The sequence below is a fragment of the Dipodomys spectabilis genome, unplaced genomic scaffold (assembly GCF_019054845.1).
Source record: "Dipodomys spectabilis isolate Male_0828 unplaced genomic scaffold, ASM1905484v1 ptg000009l, whole genome shotgun sequence".
NCBI lineage: Eukaryota > Metazoa > Chordata > Mammalia > Rodentia > Heteromyidae > Dipodomys > Dipodomys spectabilis.
The window spans coordinates 12,913,602-12,936,637 of record NW_024870686.1 but is presented as its reverse complement, the minus strand read 5'-3'; positions in this window follow the sequence as shown (position 1 = coordinate 12,936,637).

Below are 23,036 nucleotides of genomic sequence, written 5' to 3'. Positions count from 1 at the left end.
GCATGCATAAGGCCCTGGGTTCGATTCCTCAGCACCATATAAGCAAAAAGAAAAAACCCAGAAGTGGTGCTGTGGTTCAAGTGGTTAAGTGCTAGCGTTGAGCTGAAGAGCTGAGGGACAGCACCCAGGCCCAGAGTTCAGGCCCTATGACCAGACCCAAAAATAAAAAAGAAATTATAAATTGAGTAGGATGTCATTGACTAATATAAAATTCTGCAGATATTAGATTGCCAAATCTACTGCATACACCATAAATAGTATAATTTGGGCTTTTACTCAGGACTTTGGATAGAGATGAAACTCTTAGGCACAACCCAAGATCCTACTACCTATAAAATACTACCCATTTTTTGGATATTTATTTAGGTGATATTCTTCTTTCATAGGTCTCGTTTTGACTTTTATGTCAACCCTAGCAGGTGTTTTGATAGCCAGTTAGCAGAGCTGAGAATTTATAGATGTGAGTTTTTGTAAGTGTTCAAAGTTATTACAAAGTTAGTGAGGAGACAACTCATAATAAAAAGGACTCAAATTAAGTCCCATAATGCTAAATAAAATGTTTTACCTCTATCCTGTAGCTTTTCTAGATAGAATTTGAATGAGTGATTTTCAGCTGAGATAAACATCTGAATCTAAAGGCAAAATAAGGCAGGTGCCTGTAATTTTAGCAACTCAAGGAGGCTGAGATCTGGTATATCACAGTTCAAAGCCAGCCCAGGAAGGAAAGTCTGTGAAACTCTTATCTCCAATTAACCACCAGAAAACTGGAAGTGGTGCTGTGGTTCAAGTGGTAGAGTGCTAGCCTTGAGCTGAAGAGCTCAGGGACAGCGCCCAGGCACAGAGTTAAAGCCCTGTGACCGACAAAAATAAAATAAAGGCAAAAGATTCTAAAAATTGTGTGCCAACTTAGTTCTAAGTATAAAGGTTGCAGTTCAAACCCACATGGAGTTCAGTTGTTTGAGAAAGATACATACTTTCCAGGTGTGATGGCCCAGCCTTGTAATAGCAGCACTTGAAAGGCCTAAGGATCACAGTTCAAGGCCAGTGTGGGCTACATAGTACATTCAAACTTCAGACTGAGCTACAGTGGGAAACTTTGTCTCAGACAACCAGCAGCTAGCTAGGAGTATAGCTTAGTGGTTGAATTTATGACTCGCTTGCTAAGTTCAATACTACCTGGTTTCCTTAGCACCACACTTAGGCCAAAGAAAGATACATATTCATGAGCTAACCACAGACATGTAAATAATTTCATATGCTAAAAAAATAGAAAATAGAAATATATTCCTATGGCTGGAGGCATAACTCCACTGGTAGAATACTTGCCTCATAAGCACAAGGCCATGAATTCAAATCCCAATACCACCAAAACAAAAAAAAAAAAGGGAAGAAGAAAGAATCCTGTGCCTTGGGGATCTAAAGTAAAGCAGGTGGCTTGACCTCACTGGGGTTTGGGGAGGGGTTTTTACATTGAGACCTTCAAACTAGTATACTTGGAGAGATCATTGCAGGCTGAGAGAACCTCATGTGTAAAATACTCAATGTAAGAAAGTATATGGGGACAAAAGAAGGTTAGACAGGCAGTAGAATTTAATGACCCTTACTTAAGTCCTTAAATAGCTTTATAGCTAGTTGATAGCTGTTGCTTTATACCTGAGTGGGCAAAGAACTAACTACCTTTCCAGAGTTTCACCTCGCTCATTTAATACTGTGTGCCTCCCAACATTGCTCTTAGGATTACACAAGATAAACGCTTTGCAGAATGCCTTGCACAAAGTAAGCATTCAACAAGAGCTAGTTCTGGTTGTTGGTGAAGCAGGTTAAATGGCAAGAAATCACGGTTCAGATAAACACCTGGAAGTTAGTTATACTTCATCCTCGAAAGCAGCGTTCACCTAAACAGCACTCTTTAACCATGACATCAGACAGTTCAGTTGGGGGATCTTGCTAAGATGACAATTCTGGTGTTAGGCCCAAGATTCTGCTTTTCTAACAAGTTTCTAGACCGTGCAGGTCTAGGAATCACACTTTGACTAATGTAATGTAGAGAGCCATAATTCTATGAGATATGAAATGATAGGTACAGGAACAAAATGGGCTCCTTGACCAAACAAGTTCGGGAGATGCTATGTCTGCAAATGAGAATTTCTCAGGTCTTTGAATATGCTAATATGAATCCTGAAGTTCTTTTTTTTTTTATTTTTTTTATTTTTGGGGTCCGGTCATGGGGCCCGAACTCTGGGCCTGGGCGCTGTCCCTCAGCTCTTCAGCTCAAGGCTAGCGCTCTACCGCTTGAGCCACAGCGCCACTCCCGGCATTTTTCTTTTTGCTTATGTGGTGCTGAGGAATCGAACCCAGGGCCTCATGCATGCAAGGCAAGTGCTCTACCACTGAGCCACCTTCCCAGCCCCATATTTGTTGTTCTTATATAACAAGAACTCAGAAGGAAGACAGTTACTGGCCGAGGGTCAGATGTCCTTACATCATACTTAGTACTGCATTCAAAAGGGCAAGTTGTCAGCTAGGAGTGGTGGTTCTAACTGTAATCTTAAGCTACTCAGGAAGTGTAAATAGGGGGATTATGGTCCTAAACCAGTGTGAGCAAGGTTAGCTCCAGACACTAACTAAAAATCCAACTAAAACAAAAAATGAAAAGGACTGGGGCACGGCTTAAGAGATACAGGGAAGCCTCGAGACCCTGAGTTCAATCCTTAGTACCACAAAATGAATAAATGAGTGAGTGACTAAACAAACAAGTTATCCATGCACTTCCTGCTTCAAATCCACTCTCAGAGCAATCAAAGAAAGGTGAAGGGTGAGCAGACTTCATTTTATACCTTGTTGGTCAGAAACATCCTATGTTCACTCCATCTGTAAATGAGAAGAATCAGGAAAGAGAAGATTTAATTTTAGTTTCTTTCAGAATGTACAGGTAAGGGAAAAGAGTTTCCCATGGTCTTGAACTTTTTTTTAAACTGCTGCTTATGGGAGCAGTGTTCCATAGAGTATATTTTAGGATTAAAATAATGGAACACCACTGACAATGTAAAATACAGGTATTACTGGCTCAAGTTGTAGCCTGATGAATTCACTCACACAATTGGGAGATCAAAAGAAGAAAAGCTTTAGAAAAAAAGATTCCACAAAGAACAGTGAAAGGTGGTTAAACAAGAATGTTATATAAATCTCAGTGTAATTGCTTTTCAATACAGAAAAAGGAATGAAAATACCATAAAAAAGATGGAAGGGAAGGAGGTTTAATGAAAGATGGGTTTAGTGAGGATGTTATTTATATTAAGTCTATTTCAGTGGAGAAGGAGAAAGCTAGTGGACAGGAAATAAAGACAGAAAACAATCAGTTGAGGAATATACATGCGAAAGGGAGATACTGGACTTGTTTTACCTGAGCTCAATACATCAGGGAGACCCCACTCTAAAACAAATTCCTGCAGTGTTTCACTTTAGAGTTATTTATTAGCCTTCATTATTTCAAAAAAAAAAAAAGCAAAATGATTTTATTTTTGTTGGTTGTAGGGCTTGAACTCAGGGCCTGGATGCTGTCCCTGGGCTCTTTTTGCTCAAAGCTCGTGCTCTACCACTGTAAGCCACCACTCCATTTCTGGTTGTTGAGTGGTTAATTGGAAGTAAGAGTCTCATGAGGACTTTTCTCCCTGAGCTGGCTTCTAATTGCAATCCTCACATCTCAGTCATCTGAGTAGCTAGGATTACAGGTATAAGCCTCTGGCCCCAGGCTGCAAAATGATATTAATTCATATTAGCTGATTACACTTTGAGGTTCACAAGCTTTCAATGGCTTTGAATGCTTTTATTTATTATTTTAATGAATTATAGAGAATCATGGAAAGAGAATCATCTGGGTATTAGAGCTAGTATCCATCTTGTTTAGTTTTTTTTCTTTTGTTGTGCCAATCCTGGAGCTTGAAATCAGGGCCTGAGCGCTAACCCTTGGCTTTTGTGCTCAAGGCTAGTGCTCTATCACTTAAGCCACAGCTACATTTCCAGCTTTTTGGTGGTTAATTGAAGAGCAGAATCTGTGATGGTGGTTAATCTGAGATCAGCATCTCATAGACTTTGCTTCCTAGGGCTGGCTTTGAACTGAGATCCTTAGATCTCAGCCTCTTGAGTAGTAGAATTACAGGTATAAGCCACATCTCTCTCTTTCCCTCTCTCTGTAACTCTCCTCTTCCCACTCCCTTTTCTCTTCTTCCCTCTTTCCTCCCTTCTCTTTCTTTTTTTCTTTTCAGTACTGGACTTTGAACCCAAGCCTCACACTTGCTAGGCAGGGTCTTTGGCACATGAACTATGCCCCCAACCTCATTTGCCTAGACAGGCCTAAGACCAAGATCCTCCTATTTAATGTATCCTGCATACTTGGGATGCCAGACAGCTAGTCTGTGGAGATAGGATCTAGACAGCTTTTGGCTGGGTCTGGCTTTAATCTTAGATCCTCTCTACCTCCACCTCCTGAATAGTTGGATCATAGATAAGAGCCTCCACACCATTAAACAGAATTGTATCCTAAGATAACCTTGAAGAAGAGGAATTGCTTCCTTCTTTCCCAAAGATATGTCAATTCAGCTTTGTTTTGGTCAAGTAGGAACTGAACTTTCACCTTAGTATCTTCATCTCAAAGTTATATCTCGGGTTGAGAAGTCCGTGGTAGAGTGCTTGACTTGCATGCACGAGGCTCTGGGTTCAATTCCTCAGCACCACATATGCAGAAAAAGCTAGAAGTGGCGCTGTGGCTCAAATGGTAGAGCTGAAATGAATGAGCTGAAAAGCTGAGGGGCAGTGCCCAGGCCCAGAGTTCAGGTCCCACGACTGACCAAAAAAGTTTCATCTCAAAGGTTCACATTTTCTATTAGAAATTACCTTTTAAATTTTCCATCAACTGGATTAGGGGTGTGGCTCAGTTGGTGCAGCACTAGTTCAAGTCCCAGTCTCAGAGGACCCCCCAAAATTTCCATCAAGGAGAGAGCAATAGTGGGTGGATATAGTCATAATACTCAATGAACATATGTGAAAATGGAACTAGGTAACTTGAGGGGAGGAGGGGGATTGAGATAGATAGGAAAGGGATGAAAGATGGAAAAGGTGACACGACCAAGATTCAGTGTTCTAAAAAGCTGACATGTTGAACTGAAATCCCTTTGTTCAATGACTTAAAGATATTTTTAATGAATTAAATTTCTATCAAACATTGACTTTTGCAATAACATACATAACATTTCTTTTTCTTTTAATGCTCATGGTCAAATTGTTTTATCCTTGGGGAAAACATGCTGCCAGGTTGATCATGTAACAATTATTCAGAAGTATAGGTGTAGCTCAAGTGGTAGAGTGCTAACTTTGAGAATCTAGGCAGGAGTGTGAGGCCCTGAGTTCAAGCCCCAGTACTAGTACACAGACACACATACACAGAGTGAGAAAAAGTAGTCGTAGTCACTGTCAAACTAAACTGCTTCCGGCTTTTTTCTTTATGTGGTGCTGAGGAATCGAACCCAGGGCCTCAGGCATGCAAGGCAAGCACTCTACCACTGAGCCACCTTCCCAGCTCATGTCTGCATTTTTTTATATGGACATTTTTTGTTTGTTTTTTAACTTAGGGCCTATTAGCCTTTGTGACCAAGGTTAGTATTCTACCCCTTTGAGCCACAACACCATTTCTGGCTTTTTAGTAGTTAATTGGAATCTCATGGACTTTTCTAGCCTGATCCTCAGATCTCAGCCTCCTGAGTATTTAGAATTACTGGCAATGAGCCACCAGTGCCCAGCTTGGTCATGGTCTTCTTCCTGTCCTGACTCAGATCAATTAACAAGCTTTGCAAACCTAAGACTCCACTCTGTGTTCTGATGAATGCCAGCTCCTCATTTACAATTTAGGTTTCAAAAGCACATCCTCTCTTTACAAACTGCAGTCCATGGTGGGCAAGTTGAAGACAAGCTTCAACTTTTTACAGAGGATAAAAGAGGGAATTAAGTATTCAATCATAAAAAGCAGACTGAGTCTTAGGGAGAAAATGACACAGGGCTTTGACTTCTAAACTTAACTCCTGGGGGTTTGGCACCATTTGCAGTTTTTAGGCCTTTCTAATTATAGCTATGCTACATAACATTGCTTCCACCTGCACCTAAAACAATAATAATATTCAGCACTTCACCTTATCAAAGACCTTTGCAGCTTGAACTAATTAATTCCTACAACTCCAACCATCTGGGACAGATAGTATTATTATCCAGGTTTTAGAGACATAGAACACTTCAAAAGAGGCTTCTCCAAGGTCATATAGTAATTGGGATGGAGCCAGGAATATGTGTGTAGAAGTATTAGGTTCTTAAGTTCGTTAGGTGATGATATCCTTTCACAGACTATTCAAGTTTGGGGGTAATTTGATTTTTTTTTTCCTTCAGGGTGCCAAACAGATAGCTTTTGTTGGATACTAGCTCACTAATGGGTGTCTGTTTCGGCTTCTCTATCAGAAGGAAAGCTATGCCCTCAGGAATTATCACACACAAGCTATCCTTCTTTTGGATTGTTTTCAGGTAATCTTGGAGCTCTTAAAGGAACTTCACATATACTCGCTGCTTGCTTGCATTTTCTTTCTTTTTTTCCTTCCTTCTTTCTTTCTTTCTTCTTTCCTTCCTTCCTTCCTTCCTTCCTTCCTTCCTTCCTTCCTTCCTTCCTTCCTTCCTTCCTTCCTTCCTCTCTCTCTCTTTTATTATCTTTAAGTAGTTGTAACAAAGGGTTTCAATTCAACATGTCAGTCTATGAGTACAATGCAACTCCCCGATTTCTTCCAACCCCACCCATCCTCTCCGTTTTCCCAGTTCCATTTTTCACATGTGTATATTGAGTATCAGGACTACATTCTCCCACTCTTTCTTTATTCACTCTCTCCTTCCGCTTGACTCACCATTCCCCTTGCCACTCTAAGTTCTAGCTTCCTGGTATTTACTTGGCTAGACTGTAAATTAATTGTTCAAAAGAGTTACGCCTTCGGTATTCTCCTTTGCAAATCCCATACTCTGATGTCTCATTTCGTCCTTCTTTATTCTACCTATGGTATCTGTTTTCAGTTGAGTGATATTAGAATAAAGAGTTCCAGAACTGTAAAATGCAACCTTAGGATGGTCAGCTAGTTATAAAGCCATCTCTATTCTTTTGCTGAAGACAATTAATTCAGATTCTTAGGAATAAAAAAACTCTTCGAAGGAGGTCATTTCTAGATAATAACTAGCCTTCATAGTACTAGTGGGTTTTTTTTTTGTTTGTTTGTTTGTTTTTGGTTGGTCATAGGGCTTGAACTCTAGGCCTGGATGCTGTTCCTCAGCTCTTCAGCTCAAGGCAAGCACTCTGCCACTTGAGCCACAGTGCTACTTCCAGTTTTCTCATGGTTAATTGGAAATTAACCATGAGAAAACTGACATTCCTGCCCAGGCTGGCTTTGAACAGCAATCCTCACATCTCAGCCCCCTGAGTAGCTAGGATTACAGGTGTGAGCCACCAGTGCCTGGCACTAGTATAATTTTTAAGATTAAAAATAGCCATGTTCTGGGAAGGTGGCTCAGTGGTAGAGCGCTTGCCTTGCATGCCTGAGGCCCTGGGTTCGATTCCTCAGCACCACATAAGCAAAAAGAAAAAAGCCGGAAGTGGCAGTGTGGCTCAAGTGGTAGAGCGCTAGCCTTGAGCTGAAGAGCTGAGGGACAGCACCCAGGCCGAGTTCAGGCCCCATGACTGGACCCCCCCCTCAAAAAAATAGCCATGTTACCCTAGTTATAATATTAAATTTAAAAAATTACAAAGTAGCTCTCTGGTGGGAAAAAAACTATTCCCTTCAACTTTTGTCCTATCCTAGTGATTGTAATCTGAAAGTCTTACATCCCCCTGCATGCCTTCATGTTTTTGTTGTTGTTGTTGTTTGTTTTTTTTGTCCATCATTGGGCTTGAACTCTGGGCCTGGGTGCTGTCCCTCAGCTCTTTAAGTTCAAGGCTAGTGCTCTACCACTTGAGCCACAGCACCACTTCCAGTTTTCTAAGTGGTTTATTGGAGATAAGTGTCTCACGGTCTTTTGTGCTGGGGCTGGCTTTGAACTGTGATCCTCGGATCTCAGCCTCCTGGGTAGCTAGGATTACAGGCGTGAGCCATCAGCACCCAGCCATGCCCTCATGTTGAACCAGCAAGAAATCACATTCTACTAGGAAAATTTTTTTTTTCTAAAATGTTAAAAGTGAATAGGCATTTATAGAAGCAATAGTTAGGCAAAATAATATAATGCCAAGTTAAAATGAAGTATTAACAGGTTTGTGTTAGAGATCAGTAAGACCAGGAAAAAACATGAATAATTTGGAAAACAGTCAAAATATGTATGGAATTTGGTGGATGTGATTAAGAACTTTTCCAAACATGGATCTTTTGAAATCCAGGTTCAAAGGGCATCTGTTTATTATTTGTGTATGAATCAACAGGCAGTAGGGTGAATAACTCAGAGGGAATATGACTTTGGATGGACTGTGTGGTTTACTCTCAAGGCTGGGTTGTTTTTTCCCCCCTAGTCTTGGGGCTTGAAATCAGGGCCTGGGCACTGTCCCTGAGCTTCTTTTGCTCAAGGTTAGCACTTCCAGCTTTTTCTGTTTATATGGTACTAAGGAATCAAACCAAGGGCTTCATTCATCTTAGGCAAGCACTCTACTACTAAGCCACATTCCCAGCCTTCTCAAGTCTATTTTTAAAATTAAATTTAGGCACAGGACACTTAGTTTTTAACAAGTTCCATAGATACATGTGATTCACCCTGTAAAGCTTAAGGATTTCTAGGTATCATTTTTCAATACTCATCCAGAGAGGATGAGCAGTTTTGACATTTTATTTTCATTTCAGGGACCATCTTCTAGGATGAACCTGAAAACAATAAGTTTATGTGAAAACTTTGGATCTATATTGCATATTGTTTCCTGAAACAGAACAGAAAACTGCTAGGTCTAGGCTTGGTACTTCATCCTTACAATCCCAGTGACACTGGAGGCATTGGTAAGAAGATAAAGGTCAGGCAAATGTTGAGAGACTCAAATGGTAACCCCCTTGTACAACACCTTAATAATAACAATTAAATTACAATTTTTAACAAAAGTTGGAAGTGGAGTTGTGATTCAAGTGGTAGAACACTAGCCTTGAACAAAATAGCCCAGGACAGCACTCAGGCCCTGAGTTCAAGCCCTAGGACTGGCAAACACGCACACACATACACACACACACACACACACACACACACACACACACACACACACACACACTAAATTGAGAGACTATCAAAAAAAATAATGAAAGCAAAAAAGGGAAAATAACATGAATTGAGTGGTAGAATAACTGCCTAGCAAGTATGAGGCCTTGAGTTCAAAACTTAATTTTACAAGAAAGAAAAGTACAGGCAAGGTAAATATAATTTGCTGATGGTGATGAGTATGTTCCCTGAATTCTTCAGCAATCTGTTGTGCATCAGTTACACTGAACCAAGATGCTCGGGTGATCTCCCACATTCATTCCTTCAGTTAACAAGTCTGGAAAACCAATTAGACTACCTGCTCAGGACGTATGAGTGCCAGTCATTTCATAATTTAATAAACAGTGAATCACTGAAGCTCACTGGTCACATGTGGTTGTGTGTGTGTGTGTCCTGGGATTTGTATTCAGGGTTTTTTTTTAATGTTGGCTTTTTCCATTCAAGACTGTTGCTCTACCACTTAAGCCACAACTTCTGATTTTTTGCTGGTTAATTGGAGATAAGAGTCTTAAGGATTTTTCTGCCCATCGAACCAGGATTCTTAGATCTCAGACTCCGAAGTAACTAGGATTACGAATGTGTGCCACTAGTATGTGGCTACTTCAATTTTTTTCATAGGAAAATATTCGTCAAAGCTCAAGTTAGTTAAAGTAAAACACCCTTCCCTTTATACCATCTTCACCATCATACCACACTTCCTATTTAGAGTCTATTTAAAGACTAGAATTTTTCCATGCTGGAGTCAGGCCTGGGTGGGGGGGATTTTTTTTTTTTTTTTTTAGTAAAGTATGGGGCAGTCTATTTTGCTCTTTTCAGTTACTCTTTTTTTTCCCTTAGATCCCTAAAATAAAAAAAAAATAACTTGTCAAAACAGTCTTTAATACCAAGATGTGACAAGTTTTCTGTAAATAATACTTTGTACACCAGAGTGTTTAAAATATGTAAATATTTTAAAATAAATATTTGTATATCTTCAGTTAAAAATATTCTGGTCAAATTTCCAGACTAACAGAGAGAAAATTCAAAGTAGCTCCTCTGTGTTAGGAAGAGATTTTTATGAAGTGGTTGATTTTTAAAAAAAAATTCCACCCAAGGTTGGATATGAAGCCATGATTGTTAGCTTTTTCCAGCACTGGTGTTTATGAGTTTGGCAAGAAATGGCTGCCAGACCTTAGGTCTATAGCACTGAATGGCTGTGACCGCTGTTCCAGTGGTCTTGGTGGGAAGACACTGGGGCCACTGTTAGGAGTTGGTCACAGTTATGCCTCCTCTCCTGCTATACAATGCATGTCTCATGAGGTGACTGCTCTTGTTTTATCCTGGGTCTCCTCCTGCTACCTCCCAGGCAAGACTTCACTGTGAATTCATACATGTCTTGGCTGTGTCTGCAAAGCTAGCCTTGCAAAGGCTACCACCCATGGACTGTTTGGTGATCCAGGCTCCATCGGCTCCTTCTCTGAAGACCTGGTGCCAATGCCCTGCCCCCAGTGTCTGGCTGTCTTGGGCTGGGCTTCCCATGTTCTACCTCTGCATCTGCCTCTCAGGGTCTAGAAAGGCTCCATGTGTGGACTGGGGGCTCAGCTTAGTCACTGTAAGCTCTTCTTCCCTGGGAATTAATTGGTAGAGATTGAGTTTCTCCTGCAGAGTTTTTTCTCTTGTACCCTTTCAGGTGTCAATTTGCCATTGCCTTCTTTTTTTTGGTTGGCCATGGGGCTTGAACTCTGGGCCTGGGCACAGTCCCTCAGCTCTTCAGCTCAAGGCGAGCGCTCTACCACTTGAGCTACAGCGCCACTTTTCCATTGCCTTCTAAGGTGCTAACAAGGCAGAGTCTTCTCTTCCTACTGAGATAATGGAAAAAAAATGATCTTCAAGAACAAAGCAATAATTGTTTATCCTTTTTTTTTTTTTTTTGTCAGTCCTGAGGCTTGAACTCAGGGCCTGGGCTCTGTCCCTGAGCTCTTTTTTGTTTTGCTTTTGTTTGTGTTTTTTTGGGTCTGGTCGTGGGGCCTGAACTCTGGGCCTGAGCGCTGTCCCTCAGCTCTTCAGCTCAAGGCTAGCACTCCACCACTTGAGCCACAGCGCCACTTCCAGCTTTTTTTTTCTGCTTATGTGGTGCTGAGGAATCAAACCCAGGGCCTCAGGCATGCAAGGCAAGTGCTCTACCACTGAGCCACCTTCCCAGCCCCACAAAGCAATAATTGTATAGGTAACTTCACCAGTGAGATTTGTTGGACAGAAAGGAAATGAGCCATGCTATCTGTGCACCTACCAGGAATCCTACAACTTGGTAGATTGAGGCAGGTGTATGGACTTCAAGGCCCAGCCTGAGCTACATTGAGAGACCTTGTTCAAATAAAGATAAGTAAATCATAAATTAATTTTAAGAAGGAAATTAGAAGCCAGGTGCTGGTGGCTTACATCTATAATCCTAGCTACTCAGAAAGTTGAAATCTAAGAATTAAGATTCAAAACTAGACTAGACAGACAAATTCAAGAAACTTTTTTTTTTTGTCGGTCATGGGCTTGAACTCTGGGCTTGGGCACTGTCCCTCAGCTCTTCAGCTCAAGGCGAGCGCTCTACCACTTGAGCTACAGCGCCACTTCCGGTTTTCTGGTGGTTTATTGGAGATAGGAGTCTCACGGTCTTTCCTGCCTGGGCTGGCTTTGAACCGCGATTCTCAGATCTCAGCCTCCTGAGTAGCTAGGATTACAGGCGTGAGCCACCGGCACCTGGCAAGAAACTCTTATCTACAAATAATGAGAAAATTAACCACCAAGTGGTAGAGCTCTAGCCATGAGCAAGAAAGGCCAATGAGAGTGCAAGGCCCTGAATTAAAGCTATAGTACTTGCATGCATGCATGTGTAAGCATATGCATGCGCACGCATGCACATGCACACAAAAGGAAAGGAAAGGGAGAAAGGGAAATTGTAATTGGTTTTGCCTTGAAATAGCACATCAAAGACATGGACACTGACCTTTCTTGTGTTGCTGTATATCACATGGTACACCCAGGACCCCATTGTCAGAAGAACTATTTGCAAGAATCTCTATTATCATTTGGAAAGATAGACATCAAAGCTGAGCTGGATATTGAATACCAAATTTGCAAAATCTAGTTGAATTAATATCTTGGGAGTGTCTGCTCCTCTATGATCCCTATAGCAACTGTTAGCAAGGAATATGAACTAAGCAAATACCAATTAAGGAGTGATATGCAACACATATAAAACGCAAGCAACATATATAGGACCGTCATCTAGGCTCCTGGTGTTAAGTTTTAAGGTCAGACTCACCGCAATTGCCTGAAAAGCATGCTTGTTCTCTAAATAAGTTCTCTCATTCCAGACTGTTGGATGACATATAACTGCTAGAGCAGCAGAGTTCTGAGTTTCCAGTGTCAGGTTACCTCGAGGCAAGCTTGTACATGACTGCAGTCTTATGCCAATTACTTTGCCATGGTGGATGCTGACTCTGCATGAAAATCTACCCCTATTTTGGGTGGGCTGGCTTTGAGCTTCAATTTTCAGATCTCAGCCTCTTGAGCTGATAGGATTACAGGTATGAACCATCAGTAGCCAGCTTATCCATACTCTTATACAATGTTTCTACTGGTTGTGTCATTGGAGTTTTATGGAGGACATGAGCTTGAAAGCTATTAGATTTAATAATCCCTCTTCCTAATACTCACTAGACTTAAAGAATACAAACTTTCACCTGAAGGCTTTAAATATAAATAAGCCTATAGAAAAGAAGATGACTTTATTAATCTGTATAAACTTTTGATATCAGGAATTTATTTTATTTTATTTTGCCAGTGCTAGAGCTTGCATTCTGTGCCTGAGCACTGTCTCTGAGCTCCTTTTGCTCAAGGCTAGCACTCTACCACCTGAGCCACAGCAGCACCACTTCTGGCTTTTTCTGTTTATGTGTTATTGAGGAATGGAACCCAGGGCTTCATGCATGCTAGAAAAGCACTCTACCACTAAGCCACATTTCCAGCCCCTGATGTCAGAATTTCTGAATGTTAGTATATAGTGATCTTTGCTAACTACAGCTATTTCAAAAATACTATTACAGGATTAATCCAATATGTATTCAACAAACATGTTTTGAGTAACATAAGTTATTAGTGACCACAATGAAATAATGAAAACTTCAACAGCATTGATAGTCAAATGCAAGAACACAAATAAATAATTAGAATAAACTAGCATCAAACATAAAATGATTAGAATGCCTTTGCATTTTGTCTCAATAGCAGTCTATAGAAATTGTTATGGCACTGCTAAAAAATGATTTGTTAATCTGGCATGTCCTGTAACAGGGAAAAGCCAATTGGGCAGAATTAATACAATATTATTTACAAAGACTTTGTAGTTTCCAGAAATAAGCTAACATGACTTTGGAGTCTAGATCTAGGCAATAATACTCTAAACTTACTCAACTATATGTGGAATACTGGGTTCGATCTGGAACCAAAATAAAAACATATTAATAAATATTAAGCTCATTCTTAATAGACTGTCTACATTAGAGAAGAGCATATTTAGCTCAGTGGAGCTATCCAGAGAGCACTTGGAAAAGCACGTAAATATCTGAAGTGTGTGTGTGTGTGTGTGTGTGTGTGTGTGTGTGTGTAGATGTACTACATTTATTCTATAAGAAGTAGAGAGACAAATAAATAAAAATACATGATGGATGGAAACTATACATACATTCATTCTGACTGTAATGAAAAAGAACCTCTCAAGTATCTGAATGATAAAATAAATTGCCTCTTGAGTTGCTAAAATTGTCATGGTAGATTTTGCTTATTTGAAATGGTCTATAGAATATTTCAAAGTCATATAAGCATCACTTGGTTGGTTAGAATAAGTAATTTTATATTTGGTCATTTCTAAACCTTAGAGTTTACAATTTGGGGGTTCAGTTGTGATAATAAATATAATTTCTAATACTCACTAAAGTAAATCTTCTGTCCTGTTCATCACTGTCCTCAGAGAATTGTACAATCAGAAAAAAACAGGGAGGGCTGGGAAGGTGGCTCAGTGGTAGAGTGCTTGTCTTGCATGCATGAGGCCCTGAGTTCGATTCCTCAGCACCACATAAGCAGAAAAGGCCGAAAGTGGTGCTGTGGCTCAAGTAGTAGAGCACAAGAGTAAGCCTTGAGCTGAAGAGCTCAGGGACAGCACCCAGGCCCAGAGTTCAGGCCCCATGACTGACAAAAGAAAGAAAGAAAGAAAGAGAGAGAGAGAGAGAGAGAGAGAGAGAGAGAGAGAGAGAGAGAGAGAAAGAAACAGGGAAACATTAAACACGGTGTAAATATCACTTGAGATGAAATTTTCAATGTGATACAACAGATGTGGCACTGATCTTTAGTCAGAGAACTCTCTGTAACTATTTAAGATAGTAATAGAACAACGCAGATAAGTGATCTTTTCATCTGTTCCTTTTGATTGTCTTATGACTGGCACATGACAACAATAGGTAATTAATGAATCTCTTAGCAGGTAACAGGTCTCCTCCTCCTCCTCCTCCTTCCTCCCTCACTCCTCCCCTCTCCATTCCTCTTTTCCTCCTCCTCCTCCTTCTTTTTTTTTTTTTGGGTCCGGTCGTGGGGCCTGAACTCTGGGTCTGGGCACTGTCCCTCGCTCTTCAGCTCAAGGCTAGCGCTCTACCACTTGAGCCACAGTGCCACTTCTGGCTTTTTTCTTTTTGCTTATGTGGTGCTGAGGAATCGAACCCAGGGCCTCTGGCATGCAAGGCAAGCGCTCTACCACTGAGCCACCTTCCCAGCCCCTCCTCCTCCTTCTTACTTCTCTTCCTCTTCCCTTTCCCCTTTTTCCTCCCTTCCCCTCCTCTCCCCACTCCTCTTCTTTTAATTTTCCTCCTCCTCTCTCTCTTCAACCTCTTCCTCCTATGACAATCTGAACATGCTATCCTAAGGTCTTGGTAATTATGTAATGGAGGTCAGTAAGAATCTCCTCATTTTTCTATTATGAAAAAAATCTTAAAATTCAAACCTTTCCAAAAAAAATACCAAGAAACCAAACAAAAAATAAGCATGTGGAAATAGAGCAAAATCTAGAGCGGGATAGCAATCCTAGGCTGACAGTACAGAGGAGTCCTTTGGGAAGGAAAGGAGCATGACTAACATTGACTGAACACATACTTGCCTGAGGCCAGCCTCATTCTGCCTATGTCCCTCACCCTCACATGGCTGGGATTACAGGCATGTATCACCATGTCTTACACGATCAAGCAATTTTAGCTCTCTAAATTCTGCTTTGAAAACAAAAGTAAATAAGTTAATATGTATACATGTTTGGTATATACCCAGAAACAAATGTTCTTAGCCCAATTCCAATTCTCTAATTAGTTTTTTTTTAATTCACTTGTAAACGCTCCATAGCCAATTTTTTTTTTTTTTTTTTGACATTTGTGCCTCATGGAACTAACCTAACATCACCATGATAAAAACCCCAATCTGGGAACCAGTGGCTCATGCCTGCAATCTTTGCTACTCAGGAGGCTGTGATTTGGGGATCATGGTTCAAAACCAGCCAGGGCAGAAAAGTCCATGAGACTTTTTATTTCCAATTAATCACCAGAAAACAGGAAATGGCACTGTGGCTCAAGTGGTAGAGTGCTTGCCTTGAGCTGAAGAGCTCAGGGACAGCGCCCAGGCCCAGAGTTCAAGCCCCATGAAGGAAGCATCTCTTTTCATCATTGACTTTGTGCCACACACCCAAATTCAGCTACAAGCAAATGAGAATTTAGACATTCAGAAACTCAGAGAAGAAAGTATTATGGTCTGCATGTGGTAAGACACATATAGTAGAAGAGTATTGACAACCCAAAGCAAAGGTCTACCATGAAAGTGCTTGATGCTATAGCGACGGGAAGGTAGACATTGGTCTTTTCTCTGAATCCAGGTATTTCTTTATTCCTCATCTCATAAAGTCAGGAATGACTGAGAGAAGAACTTACAAATATCCTTTGCCATTTGTAATGTACTGGCCTTGCAGAAAACGTATCCAAAGCTGCCATGCAGAAATTTCAGCTGGCGGCTTCCTTCTGAAGCCAAGGGGAGGAGTTGACTGAATGTGATTTATCAGTTGGATTTGATACGTTCTAGTTTCATGTTACGGAACACAACACATGGTATGTCAACATATCATCAACGTGCATAGGAATGTCACAAAGATTTTTACTAGAGTAAATGTGAACTTTCCAATGGCTTCTCAAAGTTTGTTAAATGATTGTTCTATAGGCTATATAATAATTTCCACCTAAAACCATTGCAAATGAAAGCTAAAAGTAAAGAAAAAATTGCAAGTGTCTGCCTGTTAATTCAAGCCCAAATGCCCAATCTGTGTTATATTATGCATGGAACTGAGCGACAGGACAGTGGAGAACTGGCCCACGGAGAAGTCTGAGAAATATCTAAAGGCATCTGTAGGCTTGAAACGTGTCATTTATTTATACAACTTGTGTTTTAGAAGGTGGAAAACCATAAAATCTGACAGAAAACCCTTAACAGAGCCAAGGATTTGTGGTCAGGAGAGGTTGCAGGAAGAATAAAAGAGTGTGTGTGTGTAGGGATCCCCTCCCTCTTTCTTCCTCCAAGTTCTGACTCACAAATTGAAAGCACTCAGAGGCAAGCATCCACAGAGAGTACAGTCACAGTATAGAAGTTGCGCAGTTCTCTCCCCTCTTGTTCCATGGGTGTATTCATTGCTCATAAGGCCATGAGCAAAATGGAATTTTACCATGCCCATTCCATATTTAGCAGAGCCAACTGTATTTGCTGGTCAGACTCTAATATTCAATAATTTTCAGTCTTTTTTAAATTAAAAAAATTAAACTGTTATTATAAAGGTGATGCACAAAAGGGTTGCAGGTAAAGTAAGTCAGGTAAAGAAGACGTTCCTTTTTGGACAATGTCATTCCTTCCCTGTTGTCTCCCAGTTTTACCCTCCCATCTCCACCCATACGTTGTATAGTTCATTTTCTTTTCTTTTTTGGGGGGGGTTGGGGAGGGGTCCGGTCCTGAGGCCTGAACTCTGGGCCTGGGCACTGTCCCTCAGCTCTTCACCTCAAGGCTAGCGCTCTACCACTTGAGCCACAGTGCCACTTCAAGCTTTTTTCTTTTTGCTTATATGGTGCTGAGGAATCGAACCCAGGGCCTCATGCATGCAAGGCAAGCGCTCTGCCACTGAGCCACCTTCCCAGCCCCTATAGTTCATTTTCAACATAGTGTCAAGATAGTGTTTCTGTCTTTTAATCTGGCAGAGCTGGAAATTATTTACCATGCATACACACACACACACACACACACACACACACACACACACACGGGCGCGCACACACACACACACACACACACACACACACACACGTTTTGTAGTCTTTTCCATGTTTTACAAAATCAGTACACTTTCTAGAAATTTTATTTATTTATTTGTTTTGGCAGTACTGGAATTTGAGCACAGAAATCTGTACTTGCTTGGTGAGTGTTCTACCACTTTTGCCATGCCCGCAGCCCTTAGAAACTTCTTAGAGGTTTGTTTTCTATTAACATGTCATTTAAATGTGCATTCTAATGATGTTGTCTCTATTTAGTTGATTTTCAAATCTCTCATTTAATTGATCAGATGTAGAGAATTCTCTGATCAATAGGTTCATTTTCCCCTGTAGTATGATTAGAAATCTTAGCCTTTCACAAAATCACACCGTCGTTTTATATAACTGATTTCATTTTCAGACTATGATTTCAGTCATGTGTTACTTCTCCCCTTTTGAATTTACTTCTCTCCTTTTCTCCCATATCTGGCATAATGCCATTTCATTTCGCACTAAAGCACACAACCATATTTTCCTCCTTTTACTCTTTTGTCAATAAAGCCATTTTGACACTTAATCTCTGCAAGCAATTATCTAGTTTCTTCAAGTCTCTTTTTGTTATTCTTTAAAGGAGTGGAAACATTTAAAATAGCCCTTTTCCCTATTCTAAAAGGTTTCCAGCTGTTTCAAAATATGAATCAAATTAAACCAAGAGCTTTATCTTTTAAGGAATGAAGCTCACAGCAGTAATTCTTGATTCCCTAACTTTGAATTCAAGATTCACAATATTCTGCTCTTTTGTAATATCTCTCTTGGTTGAACTTTCAGTTTTATAAAGATCATTTGTTGTATCCTTTGTCTTTGTGGTGTACTTTCCCTTCTATGATTTCATAAAGGTCATTGCTAATGCTCATTTCTCAACTTGTTCCTTCACACAAGTGATTGTATTGTTTTGCATAAAATGTCTGAGCAATGCTATCTCCTGATACAGATGAGGAAACTGGGCTCTGCCATTCTGAATTCTTTTTTTTTTGGTCCAGTCATGGGGCCTGAACTCTGGGCCTGGGCGCTGTCCCTCAGCTCTTCAGCTCAAGCCTAGCGCTCTACCACTTGAGCCACAGAGCCACTTCTGGCTTTTTTCTTTTTTCTTATGTGGTGCTGAGGAATCAAACCCAGGGCCTCATGCATGCAAGGCAAGCACTCTACCACTGAGCCACCTTCCCAGCCCCAACCATTCTGGGTTCTTACAAGCTGCTCCCCTCAGTACTCTCTATGCTGCCTGTCATGTACAACTTATGACAGCTTGTATGTTTCTTTGTTGATTGCAGTGCTGGGGATCAAATCCAGGGCTTTGTATATGCTAAGTAGGCATTGTACCATGGAGCTACACCTCTATACCTCAGTTTCTCTAAGGGCAGGTAGTTGCTCTCACTGATGCTTGTATTCTCCATGGAAACTTAAGCATAAAAAAAAAGTAAATATTAATTGTTGATTTAAATTTTTTTTCTTTTTTTTGGGCCCGGTCGTGGGGCCTGAACTCTGGGCCTGGGCACTGTCCCTCAGCTCTTTAGCTCAAGGCTAGCAGTCTACCACTTGAGCCACAGCGCCACTTCCGGCTTTTTTCTTTTTGCTTATGTGGTGCTGAGGAATCGAACCCAGGGCCTCGAGCATGCAAGGCAAGCGCTCTACCACTGAGCCAACTTCCCAGCCCTGATTTAAAAATTTTTTAAACCAAGAAATCACAAAATGTTGAACTACAAGGTAGCCTTATAGATCATTTAACAGATGTTCATGCTTCTCAAACATGTTTGAGTTTGGACAGACCTATAGTACTGTTCTTTAATACGATTCTCTCTCTCTCTGTCTTTGCTTCTGTCCTTCCTTTTTTCTTTCACTTTCCTCTCTCCCTCCGTCTGTCCCTCCCTCCCTTCCTCCTTCCCTCCCTCCTTCTTCCTTCCTTCCTTCCTTCCCTCCTTCCCTCTCTCTCCCTCTCCCTCCTCCTCTCTCTCTTTCATTCTGTGGTAGTGAGGTTTGAATTCAGCAGTGCTTGGCCAGTTGAGCCATGCACCTTAGCCACAGTATCATTCATTTTTATTAGAAAAGTGAGGTAAAATTACTTTAGTGTTAAATAGTGGTTAAATAATAATGTGGAATATAAAACAAAAAGTTTTCAGATACAAAAATTTTAGATGGAGCCGGGTACCGGTGGCTCACGCCTGTAATCCTAGCTACTCAGGAAGCTGAGCTCTGAGGATCACAGCTCAAAGCCAGCCCGGGCAGCAACGTCCGTGAGACTCTTATCTCCAATAAACCACTAGAAAACCGGAAGTGGTGCTGTGGCTCAAGTGGTAGAGCACTCGCCTTGAGCTGAAGAGCTGGCTCCACGACCAACCAAAAAAAAATTTTTTTTAGATGGGACACAAAATGTCAAAGAAACTCTAGAAAACATCAGAACTACAATTGGCTGTGTAATATCTGAGTTGCTATTCACTGGCAGAAAAACCCCAGACAAAGGCTTTGCCCCTTCTTCATCCTTGCTAAAAAGCAAATGCACATCTCTCCCTCACTTGATTACCAAGCTGACATCTTTGCAGAAAGCTACTGACCACCTTGAGGCTTATCACCAGCTACACTGAGTTGCTGTATTAGTCAGGAGCTTATAATAAAAGTAATTTCTGTAATAGTGTCAATAGCATTGATAGCATTGGTCATGCTGACCAAGTCAAGATTATGTTTTGCCTACGTTCCTGTGACTCAAGGCTATGTTTTTTGCTATGTTTTGCTTCTGTAACCTTGTTTGCTTGCCTCAGTAACAGGACCCAAAGACCACCCATTAAAGACCACCACTGAGTGGTCCTACTATGGGCAGCCTATTGCAAATTATTACGTATTATATTTACCATAAAGAACAAATGAATTTAAATGTCATATAACCATAACCAATGAAAAGGTGCCAACCTGCCTTGAATGGCCAGTCTATGTAACTCTATGTAAGCTACCCCTTACAAATCCCAGCTTGAGGACTGCTTGCAGTCACAGTCACAGCTCCCGAGTTTGTGCTACGTCCCTGGTCTGTCAGCTCACTATCCACTTCCCCAGTAAATTCATCTTTTTATAGGAGACTGTCTCTGCATGGAGGACTTTTATGGGACATGGAATCACCACCAGGAGCAACATGCAATCCCCTTCCCTGGAGCCACTAACATCTGTGTCAGGCTACCTTAGAATTTAGGGGGTGGGAGAAAAATGGGAAGAGTGAACTCCCCCACCCCCACCCCTATATTTAGTGCTATTTCTAGCAAAAGATGTGAGAAGTTTGAAGTGTAGTCTGTGTGTGTGTGTGTATGTGTGTGTGTGTGTGAGAGAGAGAGAGAGAGAGAGAGAGAGAGACAGAGAGAGACAGAGAGAGAGAAAGAAAGAAAGAAAGAACTAGGTAAAGTTTCAACTTAAGGCCTGGCAAGGCTAATGGTCTACCACTTGAGCCACAGCCCCACTCCCTGATTTTTGTTCCTAAATGGCATGTAAGAGTCTCATGAGCTGGGCACTCGTGGCTCATGCCTGTAATCCTAGCTACTCAGGAGGCTGAGATCTGAGGATCGTGGTCCAAGCCAGCCCAGGCAAGAAAGTCAGTGATCCTCTTATCTGGCAGTGTCACTGTGGCTCAAGTGGTAGAGCACTAGCCTTGAGCTGAAGAGTTGAGGGACAGTACCCAGTCCCAGAGTTCAACCCCACAACCAACAAAAAAAAGCGGGGGATGGGGTGGGGTGAGGGGGATTTCTTGGACTTTTATCTCTGGATTGGCTTTGAGCCATTACCTTCAGATCTCAGTCTCTTGAGGAGGTAGGCATGAGCCACTGGTTCCTGCTTGATTTTTTTTTGTTGTTGTTGCTTGTTTTAATGTGCTCCTTGGGGTTGAACCCAGGGTCTTATGCATACTAGACAATTGCTCTCTCACTGAGTTATATACCTAGCCTTCATTACTTTCCAATGTCACATATATATATATATATATATATATATATATATATATATATATATGTTTTTTTTTATCTCTGCTTGTCTCCCTATTCTCCTAGGGAGAGTTACTCTGTTTTGATGCTCTCGTTATTGTGTTAATCTTCCTCTTCTGCTTTAAGATAACTTTAAATATCCTCAGTAATACTGATTTACTGGGCATGAATTCATTTATTTTATAATTACTCTGGGAAGGATTTCCTCTTCAATTCTAAAGGATTTCTTTTGTGAATATAGTCATCTAAATTAGTAGCTATTTTCTTTAAGGACTTGGAATATTTAGTTCCATGTTCTCCTGGACTTTAGACTTTTTCTGGAAAAATCATCTGTTACTCTAATGGATTTGCCTTTGTAAGTGTCCTGGTGATTCTCTCTGACAGGTTCCAATATTGTTTCTTTGTGTTGTACTTTTGGCAAAGAGTCGTGTCCCAAGATTTGCAAATTTTTCCCTGTTGTTTTACTGAAGAGGTTTTCCTTTCTTTAAACTATCTCCTTCTTTTACACAGATTATTCAAAATTTTTTGTCTTTTGATTGTGTCTCTTTATTTCCCTGATTCTTTCTTTCTTTCACTTGATCTAGTCTTTTAGTGAGTTTTTTAATTGGACGTATTGAGCTTTTCATTTCCAAGATTTCTGTTTGATTCTTTTTCAGAATTTTTCTTTATTGACCTCTGATCTGTGTTTACTTCAAGTAACCAAATTTAAAAAGTTTTGAAATCTTCATGGAGGAGTATAAAGTAGGCCTCATACAAAAAATGGACACATTTGAGTTACTGTCTATTAATTGCATTTTCTTAACTACGAGCTAAAAAATGTGTATGTTCTTTGTGTGATGTCTGGTATTGAGCTTGTATACCAGGCACTTGATGATAACATTGTAAAGCCTTTTGACTATCTTTTTTTTTTTGGGGGGGGGGGGGCAGGGTCCAGTTGTGGGGCCTGAACTCTGAGCCTGGGCGCTGTCCCTCAGCTCTTCAGCTCAAGGCTAGCACTCTACCACTTGAGCCACAGCACCACTTCTGGCTTTTCTGTTTATGTGGTCCTTCGGAATCAAACCCTGGGCCTCATGTAGTTGAGGTAAGCACTCTACCACTGAGCCACCTTCCCAGCCCTGTATCTACCATCTTTATGGACTTTCTCCCCTTCAAATTCAACCAAGTTAGCAGGCCCAAACTGTCCTTTTATTCTGTGTGTGTGTGTGTGTGTGTGTGTGTGTGTGTGTGTGTTGATACTAGGATTTGAAACGGGCCTAGGAGCTGTCTCTTAGCTTTTTTACTCAAGGCTAGATCTTTACTACTTGAGCCACGACTCTATTTCTGACTTTGGAGGTTAATTGGAGGTAAGAATCTCATGGACCTTCCTGTCCAGACTGGC